Here is a 14,225-nt window from a genome sequence, read left to right on the forward strand (position 1 = left end):
ATGTAATGTACAGGATGGTGACTATAGTTAACAATACTGTATTATATACTTGAAAGTTGCTTAGAGAGTAGATTTTTTTATTCCCCCAGCTTTATTGAGATGTAATTGACAACACTGTATAAGGTGTGCAATGTGCTGATTTGATACATTCATATATTGCAAAATTATTACCACCATAGTTAGCTAACACCTCCCTCCTGTTACATAATTACCATTTCTTTTTTTGTGGTGAGAATATTTAGGATCTACTCTCTTAGCAACATTCAAATATAATACAGTATTATTAGTTATAGTCACCATGCTGTGCATTAAATCCCCAGAACTTGGTAATCTTCTAACTGGAAGTTTGTACCCTTTCACCAGTACTTTCCCATTTCCCCCACCCCCTAGCTCCTGGTGACTCTGCTTTCTGAGTTTGGCTTTTTTAGATTCCACATATAAGTGAGATCATACAGTATTTGTTTTACTCTGTCTGACTTATTTCACTTAGCACACTGCCCTCAAGTTTCATCTAAGTTGTCTCAAACAGCAGAATTTCCTTCTTTCTCATGTCTGAATAGTATTCCATTATATATACACCACATTTTCTTCATCCATTCATCAATTGATGGATGCTTAGGTTGTTTCCAGATCTTGGCTATTGTGAAATAATACAGCAATAAACATGGGAGTGTGGATATCTTGATGAGATCCTGATTTCAGTTCCTTTGAATATATATCCAGAAGTGGGATTGCTGGATCATATGGTAGTTCTATTTTTTGTTTGAGGAAACTCCATACTGTTTTCCATAGTGGCTGCACCAGTTTGCATTCCCACCAACAGTGCAAAAGGATTCCCTTTTCTTCACACCTTTTGCTAACACTTGTTATCACTTGTCTTTTAACTATGGCCATTCTAACAGGAATGAGGTGATATCTTGTGGTTCTGATTTGCATTTCCCTGATGATTAGTGGTGTGGAGCACCTTATCATGTGCCTGTTGACCATTTGTATGTTGTTTTTGAAAACTCTATTGAACTCCTCTGCCTACTTTTTAATAAGGTTTTTTGTTGTTTTTGCTGAGTTGTATGTGAATTTTTTTTTTTTTTTTGAGATGATCATATGGTTTTTATTCTTCAATTTGTTAATATGGTGTATCACATTGATTGATTTGCGTATATTGAAGAATCCTTGCATCCCTGGGATAAATCCCACTTGATCGTGGTGTATGATCCTTTTAATGTGTTGTTGGATTCTGTTTGCTAGTATTTTGTTGAGGATTTTTGCATCTATATTCAGTATGAATTCTTTAAGTACTTTGGAACCACTTATCAGATATATGGTTTGCAAATATTTTCTTCCATTCTGTAGGTTGCTTTTTCATTTCGTTGGTTGTTCCTTTTGCTGTGCAAAAGCTTTTTAATTTGATGTAGTCCCACCTATTGATTTTTGCTTTTGTTGCTTGTGCCTTTGGTGTTATATCCAGGAAATTGCTGCCAAGACCAATGACAAGGAGCTTTTCAGCTATGTTTTCTTCTAGGAGTTTTAGGGTTTCAGGTCTTATGTTTAAGTCTTTAATCCATTTTGAGTTAATTTTTTTGAGTGGTGTAAGATAAGGGTCAAATTCTTCTGCATGTGCTTATCCAGTTTTCCCAGTAAGAGTAGATCTTAAATGTTCTCAACATAATAACAACAACAAAAAATGGTAATTACTGTATGTGAGGTGAAGGATGTGTTAACTACTCTTATTATGGTAAACATTTAGCAATATATATTTGTATCAAATCATCACATTGTGCACCTTAAACTTATGTAATATTATATGCCAATTATATCTCGATAGAGTTGGAGGAAAAATAAAAAGAATTATTCATTTCAATGACATTTGGTAGCTGAATAGTAAAAATAGAAAAAATGATAAATTCTATTATTCCCATAATATTTGTTTAATACTATATGTCTACCTTGAATTCAACAATTCACAGAAGCACTGTTCTACATTTTTTTTCACATCTTTCTTTTTCTGAATTTTATCTTATTTATTTGTTTTTTATACAGTTCACATCTTTATTGGAGTATAAATGCTTTACCGTGTTGTGTTAGTTTCTGCTGTACAACAAAGTGAATCAGCTATATGTATACATATATCCCCATATCTCTTCCCTGTTGAGCCTCCCTCCCACCCTCTCTATCCCATCCGTCTAGGTCGTCACAAAGCATCGAGCTGATCTCCTTGTGCTATGCGGCTGCTTCCCACTAGCCATCCATTTTACATTTGGTAGTATATATACGTCAGTGCTACTCTCTCACTTTATTCCAGCTTCCCCTTCCCTCCCTGTGCCCTCAAGTCCATTCTCTACGTCTGCGTCTTTATTCCTGCTCTGCCACTAGGTTCATCAGTACCGCTTTTTTAGATTCCATATATATGTGTTAGCACATGGTATTTGTTTTTCTCTTTCTGACTTACTTCACTCTGTATGACAGATTCTATGTCCATCCACCTCACTACATTTTTTTTTTTAATTCTACATTCCAGGGTGGTAATTCTTCAACTTGTATATCTTGTACCTTACCATCAGTTGAGAACCTGGATTCCAGGATGGTAGAAACACAAAGCTTGCTTATTCTAATGAGCATTTTATATATTTATAGGACTTTATCATTATCCTTATCATATACTGTGTTTTAAGGACAAAAAAAAAAAAAGCAGGAGCATTGTTGGGGGTTTATTTTTTGTGGCTTTAAAATACAAACAAAAATAAGGATCATATTAGTTTTTAAAATGTCAGCAACAGTATTAGCATTTTTACTGCTAGAACTGTGAAACATATAGACATGAAATAGCATTATCACCTGAGAAGTTATGCTAATCCATTCTCTTATTAGGAAGCTTGAGGATGCAGTTTACTCACATCTGCATTCATGGGATAAAATTTGAAATGGGGGTTCGAACAGCAAGGTTGACTAACTTTATCCTTCTGTCTTATGACTAAGATAGAGGTTTTCACAATTAAGAAGCAATTTGAACAGAAAGCATGAGCAAGGGATGGGCTTTATATGTTTCATTGCTCTGAAGCTATAATAGAAAACAAGTGCAAAGATTACTCCAGATTATTTTGGAAAAACTTTTATTCCAAAGTATTGTAAACTTCCATTCTGCAGATGACTGGAATATTTTTGGATAATGTATCTACCCATTCATACTGATATGTCTTTGACCCTCATACTCTCTTGCAGTTACTTTTGCTGCATAATGAATTGACCCAAATTCAGCATCTTGAAACAACCATTTGATTATGTTCACAGGTTTTGTGGGTCAGGAATCAGACTGGGCACAGCAGGGATGGTGGACCTCTCCTCCTTGAGGTTTCAGGTCTCATCCCTTGGGCTGGGCTGCCTCAGGGCCTGGGACTGCCAACAGAAGTAACTGCACTTCTCTTCTTTATGTGGCTTGACTTCCCTACAGCTAATGTTCTCAGGGTAGTTAGACTTTTACATGGCAGCTCAGGGCTCCAAGCTTGAGTGTTCTAGTGTGTAAGGCTGATGCTGCATTACCTTTTATGACCCAGCCTCACTATTGTGTCCACTGTAGTCTCTTGGTTGAAGGAGTCATAAGCCTGCCCAGATTCAAGAAGTGTGTCCAGTGCTCGTTTCAGCAGCACATACACTAAAATTGGAACAATACAGAGAAGATTAGCATGGCCCCTGCCCAAGGATGACACGCAAATTTGTGAAGCATTCCATATTTTTTGCAACTAGAGATTATCATACTAAGTGAAATAAGAGAAAAGCAAATACCATATGATGTCACTTATATGTGGAATCTAAAATACAGCACAAATGAACCTATGTACGAAACAGAAACAGACTCACAGATATAGAGAACAGACTTGTGGTTGCCAAGGGGGAGGGGGGTGGGGGGGATGGACTTGGAGTCTGGGGTTAGTAGATGCAAACTATTGCATTTATTTATTTATTTATTTTTAAAAAATTATTTATTTATTTATGGCTGTGTTGGGTCTTCGTTTCTGTGCGAGGGCTTTCTCTAGTTGTGGCAAGTGGGGGCTACTCTTCATTGCGGTGCGTGGGCCTCTCACTATTGCGGTCTCTCTTGTTGCGGAGCACAGGCTCCAGACGCGCAGGCTCAGTAATTGTGGCTCACGGGCCTAGTTGCTCCGTGGCATGTGGGATCTTCCCAGATCAGGGCTCGAACCCGTGTCCCCTGCATTGGCAGGCAGATTCTCAACCACTGCGCCACCAGGGAAGCCCAAACTATTGCATTTAGAATGCATGGACAACAAGGTCCTACTGTATAGCACGGGGAACTATAACCAATCTCCTGGGATAAACCATAATGGAAAAGAATATAAGAATGAATATATGTGTATAACTAATAAGTCATTTTGCTGTACAGCAGAAATGAACACAACATTGTAAATCAACTATACTTCAATTAAAAAAAAAAAAAAAAGAAGTGTGCCCATAGGACCCCCACCCACCATCACCTGTCCATGAAAGGAGTGTCGAAAGACTTGGGGCCATGTTCTAAAACTGCCACTTACTCCAATACCCAACTCTCTCCCATGCAATTCTAAAAGAATTTTCCTTCAGATGTTTTCTCAAAGTGAATACAATGTATTAGTAAAATTCCCTACATGGGATCCAAGGCCACTGAAACTGCCATGTAATGATTTTTCTTTCTCAGGGGAAGCAGATGGAATTATCAGACTGTGCTTACTGTTTTTAAACAAGGCTGCCAATATCTGTATGTCCCTCCTGAGAGATGGGCTGCATTTCTGCAATGAGGGAGGAAAACATGTAATCATCCCTTGTTGAAGAAATCAACTTTTTATTTAAAAACCATGCTTGCTTGAGCAGACGCAAGAAGAACTACAATTCTGCAGCCTGTGGAAGGAAAACCACATTCACAGAAAGATAGACAAAATGAAAAGGCAGAGGACTTTGTACCAGATGAAGGAACAACATAAAACCCCAGAAAAACAACTAAATGAAGTGGTGATAGGCAACCTTCCAGAGGGACGTTTATAGCAATACAATACAATCTCAAGAAACAAGAAAAATCTCAAATAAACAATCTAACCTTACACCTAAAGGAACTAGAGAAAGAAGAACAAAAACCCCCCAAAGTTAGTAGAAGGAAAGAAATGATAAAGATCAGAGCAGAAATAAATGAAATAGAAATGAAAAAAACAATAGCAAAGATCAATAAAACTAAAAGCTGGTTCTTTGAGAAGATAAACAAAATTGATAAACCATTAGCCAGACTCATCAAGAGAAAAAGGGAGAAGACTCAAATCAATAGAATTAGAAATGACAAAGGAGAAGTAACAACTGACACTGCAGAAATACAAACGATCATGAGAGATTACTACAAGCAACTCTATGCCAATAAAATGGACAACCTGGAAGAAATGGACAGATTCTTAGAAATGCACAACCTGCCAAGACTGAACCAGGAAGAAATAGAAAATATGAACAGACCAATCACAAGCACTGAAATTGAAACTGTGATTAAAAATCTTCCAACAAACAAAAGTCTAGGACCAGATGGCTTCACAGGTGAATTCTATCAAACATTTAGAGAAGAGCTAACACCCATCCTTCTCAAACTCTTCCAAAAAATTGCAGAGGAAGGAACACTCCCAAACTCATTCTATGAGGCCACCATCACCCTGATACCAAAACAGACAAAGATACTACAAAAAAAGAAAATTACAGACCAATATCACTGATGAATATAGATGCAAAAATCCTCAACAAAATACTAGCAAACAGAATCCAACAACACATTAAAAGGATCATACACCATGATCAAGTGGGATTTATCCCAGGGATGCAAGGATTCTTCAATATATGCAAATCAATCAATGTGATACACCATATTAACAAACTGAAGAAGAAAAACCATATGATCATCTCAATAGATGCAGAAAAAGCTTTTGACAAAATTCAATACCCATTTATGATAAAAACTCTCCAGAAAGTGGGCATAAAGGGAATCTATCTGAACATAATAAAGACCATATATGAGAAACCCACAGCAAACATCATTCTCAATGGTGAAAAACTGAAAGAATTTCCTCTAAGATCAGGAACAAGACAAAGATGTCCACTCTTACCACTATTATTCAACATAGTTTTGGAAGTCCTAGCCATGGCAATCAGAGAAGAAAAAGAAATAAATGGAATACAAATTGGAAAAGAAGAAGTAAAACTGTCACTGTTTGCAGATGACATGATACTATACACAGAGAATCCTAAAGATGCCACCAGAAAACTACTAGAGCTAATCAATGAATTTGGTAAAGTTGCAGGATACAAAATTATTGCACAGAAATCTCTTGCATTCCTATACACTAATGATGAAAAATCTGAAAGAGAAATTAAGGAAATACTCCCATTTACCACTGCAACAAAAAGAATAAAATACCTAGGAATAAACCTACCTAGGGAGACAAAAGACCTGTATTCAGAAAACTATAAGACACTAATGAAAGAAATTAAAGATGATACAAACAGATGGAGAGATATACCATGTTCTTGCATTGGAAGAATCAACATTGTGAAAATGACTATACTACCCAAAGCAATCTACAGATTCAATGCAATCCCTATCAAATTACCAATGGCATTTTTTACAGAACTAGAACAACAAATCTTAAAATTTGTATGGAGACACAAAAGACCCCGAATAGCCAAAACAGTCTTGAGGGAAAAAAACGGAGCTGGAGGAATCAGACTCCCTGACTTCAGACTATACTACAAAGCTACAGTAATCAAGACAATATGGTACCACAAAAGCAGAAATATAGATCAATGGAACAGGATAGAAAGCCCAGAGATAAACCCACACACCTATGGTCAACTAATCTATGACAAAGGAGGCAAGGATATACAATGGAGAAAAGACAGTCTCTTCAATAGGTGGTGCTGGGAAAATTGGACAGCTAAATGTAAAAGAATGAAATTAGAACACTCCCTAACACCATACACAAAAATAAACTCAAAATGGATTAGAGACCTAAATGTAAGGCCAGACACTATAAATATCTTAGAGGAAAACACAGGAAGAACACTTTTTGACATAAATCACAGCAAGATCTTTTTTAAGCCACCTCCTAGAGTAATGGAAATAAAAACAAAAATAAACAAATGGGACCTAATGAAACTTAAAAGCTTTCGCAAAGTAAAGGAAACCACAAACAAGATGAAAAGACAGCCCTCAGAATGGGAGAAAATATTTGCAAACGAATCAACAGACAAAGGATTAATCTCCAAAATATATAAACAGTCCATGGAGCTCAATATTAAAAAAAACAAACAACCCAATCAAAAAATGGGCAGAAGACCTAAATAGACATTTCTCCAAAGAAGACATACAGATGGCCAAAAAGCACATGAAAATATGCTCAACATCACTAATTATTAGAGAAATGCAAATCAAAACTACAATGATGTATCACCTCACACCAGTTAGAATGGGCATCTTCAGAACATCTACAAAAAACAAATGCTGGAGAGGATGTGGAGAAAAGGGAACCCTCTTGCACTGTTGGTGGGAATGTAAGTTGATGCAGCCACTATGGAGAACAGTATGGAGGTTCCTTAAAAAACTAGAAATAAAATTACCATATGACCCAGCAATCCCACTCTGGGCATATACCCAGGGAAAACCATAATTCAAAAAGACACATGCACCCCAATGTTCATTGCAGCACTATTTACAATAGCCAGGTCATGGAAGCATCCTAAATGCCCATCGACAGACGAATGGATAAAGAAGATGTGGTACATATATACAATGGAATATTACTCAGCCATAAAAAGGAACGAAATTGAGTCATTTGTAGAGGCGTGGATGGATCTAGATTCTGTCATACAGAGTGAAGTAAGTCAGAAAGAGAAAAACAAATATCATATATTAACGCATATATGTGGAGCCAGGAAAAATGGTACAGATGAACCGGTTTGCAGGGCAGAAATAGAGACACAGAGGTACAGAACAAACGTATGGACACCAAGGGGGGAAAATGGCGGGGGTGGTGGTGGTGGTGTGATGAATTGGGAGATTGGGATTGACATATATACACTAATACGTACAAAATAGATAACTAATAAGAACCTGCTGTATAAAAAAATAAAGTAAAATTCAAAAATTCAAAAAAAATTCATGCTTGCTTGCTTTTACTCTTTGTTCTTTGGATAGATAGTATATGTCTCTGCAAAATGACTGACTGAGGAGAACGTTATGTGTTAGCAATTCAAAAAAAGTAGTTAAAACATGCCCCAGGGCCTGGATTTCAGGGGCAAAATTTAAGGGGGTGCCAAAAAACTCATTTATCAAGGTATTTTAATGTAGTATTTTAAAAAAAAATCAAAATTAATGCCAAGCAATCCATAATAAAATGTCAACATTTTAAATAAAGCCATATCAGTTTCCTAGGGCTGCTGTAACAAAGCACCATAAACTAGATGGCTTAACAGAAATGTATTGTCTCCCGGTGCTGGAGGCTGGCCACTTGCAGGGAGAAACCTCATGCCTCTCCCCTAGCTTCTGGTGATTGCTGAAGTCTTTGGACTTTCTTGGCTTGTAGCTGCACCACTCCAATCTGTGCTTCCATCTCCCCCTGACCTTCTTCCCCGTGTGTCTCTGTGTCTTTCCTCATCTTCTAAGGACGCCAGTCACTGGATTTAGAGCCCACTCTAATCCAGTATGATCTCATCTCATCTTAATCTAATTATATTTGCAAAGACCCTATTTCCAAATAAGGTCACATTCTGAGGCTCCGGTGGACATAAATTTTGGGGAGACACTATTTAACACTGTAGACAGGATCAGTATTACTGATTTTCACTTTTGCCTCAGGATCTAATATGACTCAGCATGGTCTCCCCCATTTTAGTAGCAAGCATAGGCTGGCCACTGCCCAGTGAGCTGCTATTACCTCAGCTTTGTGGTCCAAGACTTAGAAGGCGGCTGTGTGTGTTCTTCCTGACAACTTTCACCTACTCACCTGCCTCAGCTTCCACATACTTGTATGATGACTCTGAAATCTATCTCTCCAGCCTTGCTACTTTTCTGAGTTCTGGTTTCCAGTATGTTCTTTTTTTAATTTTTTATTTATTTTTTTATAGATAAGATTTTTAAAAATATTTTATTTATTATCATTTATTTTTGGCTGTGTTGGGTCTTCATTGCTGCGTGCGGGCTTTCTCTAGTTACGGTGAGCGGGGGCTACTCTTTGTTGTGGTGCGTGGGCTTCTCAGTGTGGTGGCTTCTCTTGTTGTCTAGCACGGGCTCTAGGCACGCGGGCTTCAGTAGTTGTGGCTCGCAGCCTCAGTAGTTGTACAGCACGGGCTTAGTTGCTCCGCAGCATGTGGGATCTTTCTGGACCAGGGCTCAAACCTGTGTCCCCTGCGTTGACAGGTGGGTTCTTAACCACTGCACCACCAGGGAAGCCCCTCCAGTATGTTCTGATTACCTGTTCTATGCATATAACTATACTATACCCCCCTTCTCCAAGGCTTTTAGGATCATTTCTTTATCCCAAATGTTCTGAAATTGTACAGTGATGTAACTTAGATTTTTTTTTTTTAATTCAGTAAGCTGGGTATTAAGTAGATGCTTTCAATCTGGAAACTCATTTCTTTAAGTTTGAGGGAATGTTCTTTTATTATTTATTCAATAATTTTTTCCCTTTGCTTTATTCTCATTTCTTTCCAGAACTTCTATTAGTCTAATGTTGGGGAGCCTGGATTTTTCTCCTAATGTTCCTATCCTTTTTCCCTTTTTTGTTTTTTGTTTATTTTATGGGAAGTTTCCTTAAAATTCTCTTCTAACCTTTCTTTTGAAATAGTTTTCATTCTGGTTATTATACTATACCCTAATTAGGGTTAGGGTTAGTTTTCAAAAGCCCTTTCTTTTTCTCTGATTGCTTCTTTCTTCTTTAAAAAAACTTTTAAGTAGCACTTTATTCTTGTGTCATGGGTCCAACAGTTTTTCTTCTTTTTCAGAGGACACTAGTTACTTTGAAATTTTCTTCTGTTGTCTGCATTGTCTCTGTTTCTTCAATTTTTTTCTTTTTTTTTCCTTTTTGCCTTGCTCTGTGTCTCTTATGTTGGAGATTTCCCTAAAATGTTTGGTGATCCTTGGCTGTCTGTTTGTACATAAGAATGAGGATGGAAAAAGCTGATTTGGTGGGAAGGGGAAGCCTGATGCATGGAGGATTAAGGCGGGAGTGAGCGGGAGTGAGCCAATCTCTGGAAGCCTTGCCCTCTGTTAGAGCACAGGAGGATCTATGGCTCTCTAGTTTTGGAGGGGGTAAGTCGGCCTGGTCAGAAAGCTTTCAGGGAAATGAGTGGGCAAAGGGGATGGGAAGTCTTGCAGACCAGTATGTAGGTTTCCCCCCAAACTATTCTATTTTCAATTTATTTCTGGCCCCTGCCTTTCCACTGGCAAGGGGGAGTGGCACTTTTGATCTCCGAGTCTCCAGAATCCTGGGATGGGATAGGCTTGCTAATCACTGCTCCCTGCTCTGCTGGTGCTTTGGTTTCAGCTTTTCCCTAGGTTAGTCACATTCAGCTATTGGGTTGCCAGCTTCCTAAAAATGTGAGTTGGTCTGCTGTTTACATTTTTCTTTATTTCCTTGTGGATTTATAACTTTTACTTTCCTTTTCCATCTTTTGAGGGGAGTTTGAGAGGAGATAAAAAGCATATGTTCAATTCTCTTTTAGGTAATTAATAATTCATTATTAAACTTTGTAGATGATCACTGCATGGTTTTCCCTTAGAAGAGGACTTCTTCAATCACAAATATAATTAAATATGTCAGTACTTTATTTTATCATGGGATTAAATGTTCCACCGGTTAAAGGAACTCATATGTATTAGGGACATCTAGTGGACAACTTTAATTTAGCACCAAAGGCTTTAAATGCAGCAGGGCACTTTCTGAAACCTAGGAGAAGAGCTAGAAAGCATCACTTACTACCATCACTTACCTTGGTGTCTGTATGCAAAATCTCCCCAAACAGAAGTGTTTCCTCTATTATATGGAAAGAACATACACACATTTATTTTGTAGTTTATTTTAGTACATATTTTATTTCATCTTTATGGCTATCTTAAAGTCTAATTGTTGAAATTTAAAATGTTTCTCTACTAATATCCTTGTGGGAGATGAAAAAATAACTGACCTGACTGTTCTCCTTTCTTTATAACAGGCTTTTTATTCAATGAGGATTAGATTCTATTTCTTTCTCCTCTGGGATATTTCACTAGTCTATGGCTGGCCTTTCCTAGGAATTAATTGAAAAGGAAATGGCAGATAGGATTAAGCTGCTGGACCCAGCAGAACATTAGAGGCCAGGCTTGGAGGTACCTGTGGCTAGCTGAGACAAGCTGCCTGTGAATTATGCTGCTCTGTGGTTATTAAGACTTCATGTTACACCCGTGAATTGAAAAGATGTAAGTTATCCAGTCTCTCAATCTTACCCTCAATAATTTACTTTAAAAAAAAAAAAAACCAAAAAACCCTGTTCTGGAGATTTCAGGCAAAAATTTAAAATTACTTCTCTCTTTTCATAACTCAAAAGGATTTTATGATTTTATGTCCATAGCTGCAGGACCTGCTGTAGATATTCCTAAGCCTCCATTCAGCCAAATCGTGAGAGTTCCCACAGTGTCAAAATATATGAATAGCCAGTGCTTGAGCCAAGTGCAAACTAATTAGGATTTTAAATAGATCAAGTATGAGCTGAAACTTGCTACATAATTTAAATGCCATCTAGTGGCCAAATGTCATTTTTAGTCCTCAATCAAAACAGTTTTGGTGCCTTCTAGTATTTTTCTTAGAGTGATTTACCAGAGAGTTTTGAATTAGGAATACTATAGCTGCTTCTGCTCTTTGAGTGAAATGGAATTGGAATATTTCCTGACCATAAAAAATGTTTAACAGCTTGAAACGTGCCTAAGTCCTAGCTCTTATTCCAGATGCACCTGCTTGTATGGCGGCACAACAAAGAATTGTTGCTTGGTTTGGCTACTAGGTCATTAAATAGCACCAGTAGTTATAATTTATTACTTTGTAACTGATAAGTAAAAAGAAGTATTATATGTATTGTGAGGTAACTAGTATAGGAACAAAATTCTAAATAATGATGGCCAAAGGGTTTAAAGGATCAACAATTTTCAGTCTCAGAAAATTGAAGAGCTATGAGAGAGACATATCATTTGCCCATAAATGAGTGCCATGGGCAAGCAAATTAGTGTGATATAATAATGGTGGTGGTAGTAGCAGCAGCTAACATAATGAATGCTTAAGTGCCAGACACTATTCTGAATGCTCTACTTGTATTAACTCACAACAACCTAATTAAATAGGTACTATTGTTATACCCATTTTATAGACAAAATTGAGGCACAGAATGCCCACTAGTGAAAGGCTGAGTAGGGATCAGAATATTTGGAGTGTCCTTTGGTCTCTGCTTTGGATTTTGGTTAGTACTACTTTGGTTGAAGGATTTTTGGAGAATCATGAAAGTCCCTTTAATAGAACCAGGGCACAGTCAGCCTTGATCATCCTGGGCTGGGGCTCCACGTAGGGTTGGAGATGTTGGCTCAGGGATGAGGTGGAACAAACAGGGTTCGCTCTGGCCCCTGAACTACCTGCTGGGTCCTTGATATACCTTGGTTAGACCTACCTGCTCTCTTGGCTCTGTGGGGGTAAACTGCCCCTGGAGAATTGAGAGTAAATTTGACTTTTGTATGATTGTGGTCTGAGGTTATTTATAACCTCCTCTTCAGCTTTTTACTCCAGATAGTAGAGAGTTGATTGAGTGTAACCAAACTAGCTGTCTGTGTTTATGCAATACATAGGACATCATTAAGCATTCTTCTTCTTGTTGGTCACAAATCTGGTTCTATTCTTTCACTTCTGGCATGTGACCAGTTAAAACCTTAACGATAATAAATAAGTTAATACCTCACACAGTGCTTTGTTGATTTCAGTGAGCTTCACAAAGTATTTTTGAGGTCGATAACAATGGTTCCATTATCCTCAGTATACAGATAAGGAAACTGGGACTCAGAGAGATTAAGTGGCTTGCCAAAATACACATGACTGCCGGCATAAAATTAAGACTAGAACACCTAGGCATTTCATTGCATTTATTAACACACACACACATTTTTCCAGGCACGCAGATGAATATGTATGCATGAATAAATGACAATGCCAACTGCATGTTAAGTAAGGTAGCCTCATATAAAAGTGAAACCATGATAACTGCAATTTTATCTGCCATCTCCTACTTTCTCAGTTACTGTTAGAGATCTTTGAAAGAAAGTCACAATTAAACCAGTGCTATAGGTTAGATAATTTAGATGTTTTATACTCTCTCTCATAGGCAGAATCTAGGTAATCTTTCAAGGCTTACTCTAGTCCTCTAATTTTATTTTTTAATGAAAAAAAGTAGGATTATAATTCTTTAAAAATTGTTTTACTTGTATCAAATAGGCAGTTTTAAAAGCTTTTATGCCTAACACGATTTATCCAGAAGGAGGCAGCATTTTACTATTAAACTGATGCTTCTGCAAAGATTCTAACAAGTTGTTTTTTCTCCTTTTCTTTAAAGTTGTAGACTACCTAAATCACACACATCCAAAAATCTTTCAGGGCAAAGATTCTTGGATATCACCAGAGCTTTTCATATTGAACAGTTATAAAATCCAAATCCTGCTCAGATTAAACACATCTAAAATTACAAGTAGCAAATCCATTGATAGGAACTGTTTTTCAGTAAAGATAATAATCAAAATATAGAGTTGAACAGAAGTTGGAGTAGAAGAAAGGGAAAATGAATGGTTCGATTATTGTGGAAACTTGTAGAAAATAGGTATTTGATCAATAAAATATAAACTTTAGATTAAAAAACCCTTTAATTCATTCAGAAATAAGGATAATGAATTAGTTTTAATCATCTATCTAGTTTCATAAATGTAACTTGCTTTTTCTTTCCTTGTTTTCATAGAATCACAGGATCTTTAGAAGGGACCTTGAAATTTCACATGACATATTTCAGTGATTGCTGGTTAGAACTCATTTCACCCATCTGGGGAAGTGCGTCTATCTGTTTTCAAAGAATTAGGAAGAAAGGGATTCCAATATGATAGGGGAAGTGCAATTATGAGAATGACAGGATGGCAAGGGGGACTTTTTCTATTG

General features: G+C 37.2%; 1 non-coding gene across 1 annotated transcript; it reads left to right on the plus strand.

The window, feature by feature from the left end:
- The first annotated feature begins 3,622 nt into the window (after positions 1-3,622).
- LOC137766892 (U6 spliceosomal RNA) lies at positions 3,623-3,729 on the plus strand. The gene has a single exon (XR_011074420.1). It is a non-coding gene; the product is annotated as a U6 spliceosomal RNA (small nuclear RNA).
- The last annotated feature ends 10,496 nt before the right edge of the window (positions 3,730-14,225 follow it).

This window comes from Eschrichtius robustus, chromosome 6 (assembly GCF_028021215.1).
Source record: "Eschrichtius robustus isolate mEscRob2 chromosome 6, mEscRob2.pri, whole genome shotgun sequence".
Lineage (NCBI taxonomy): Eukaryota > Metazoa > Chordata > Mammalia > Artiodactyla > Eschrichtiidae > Eschrichtius > Eschrichtius robustus.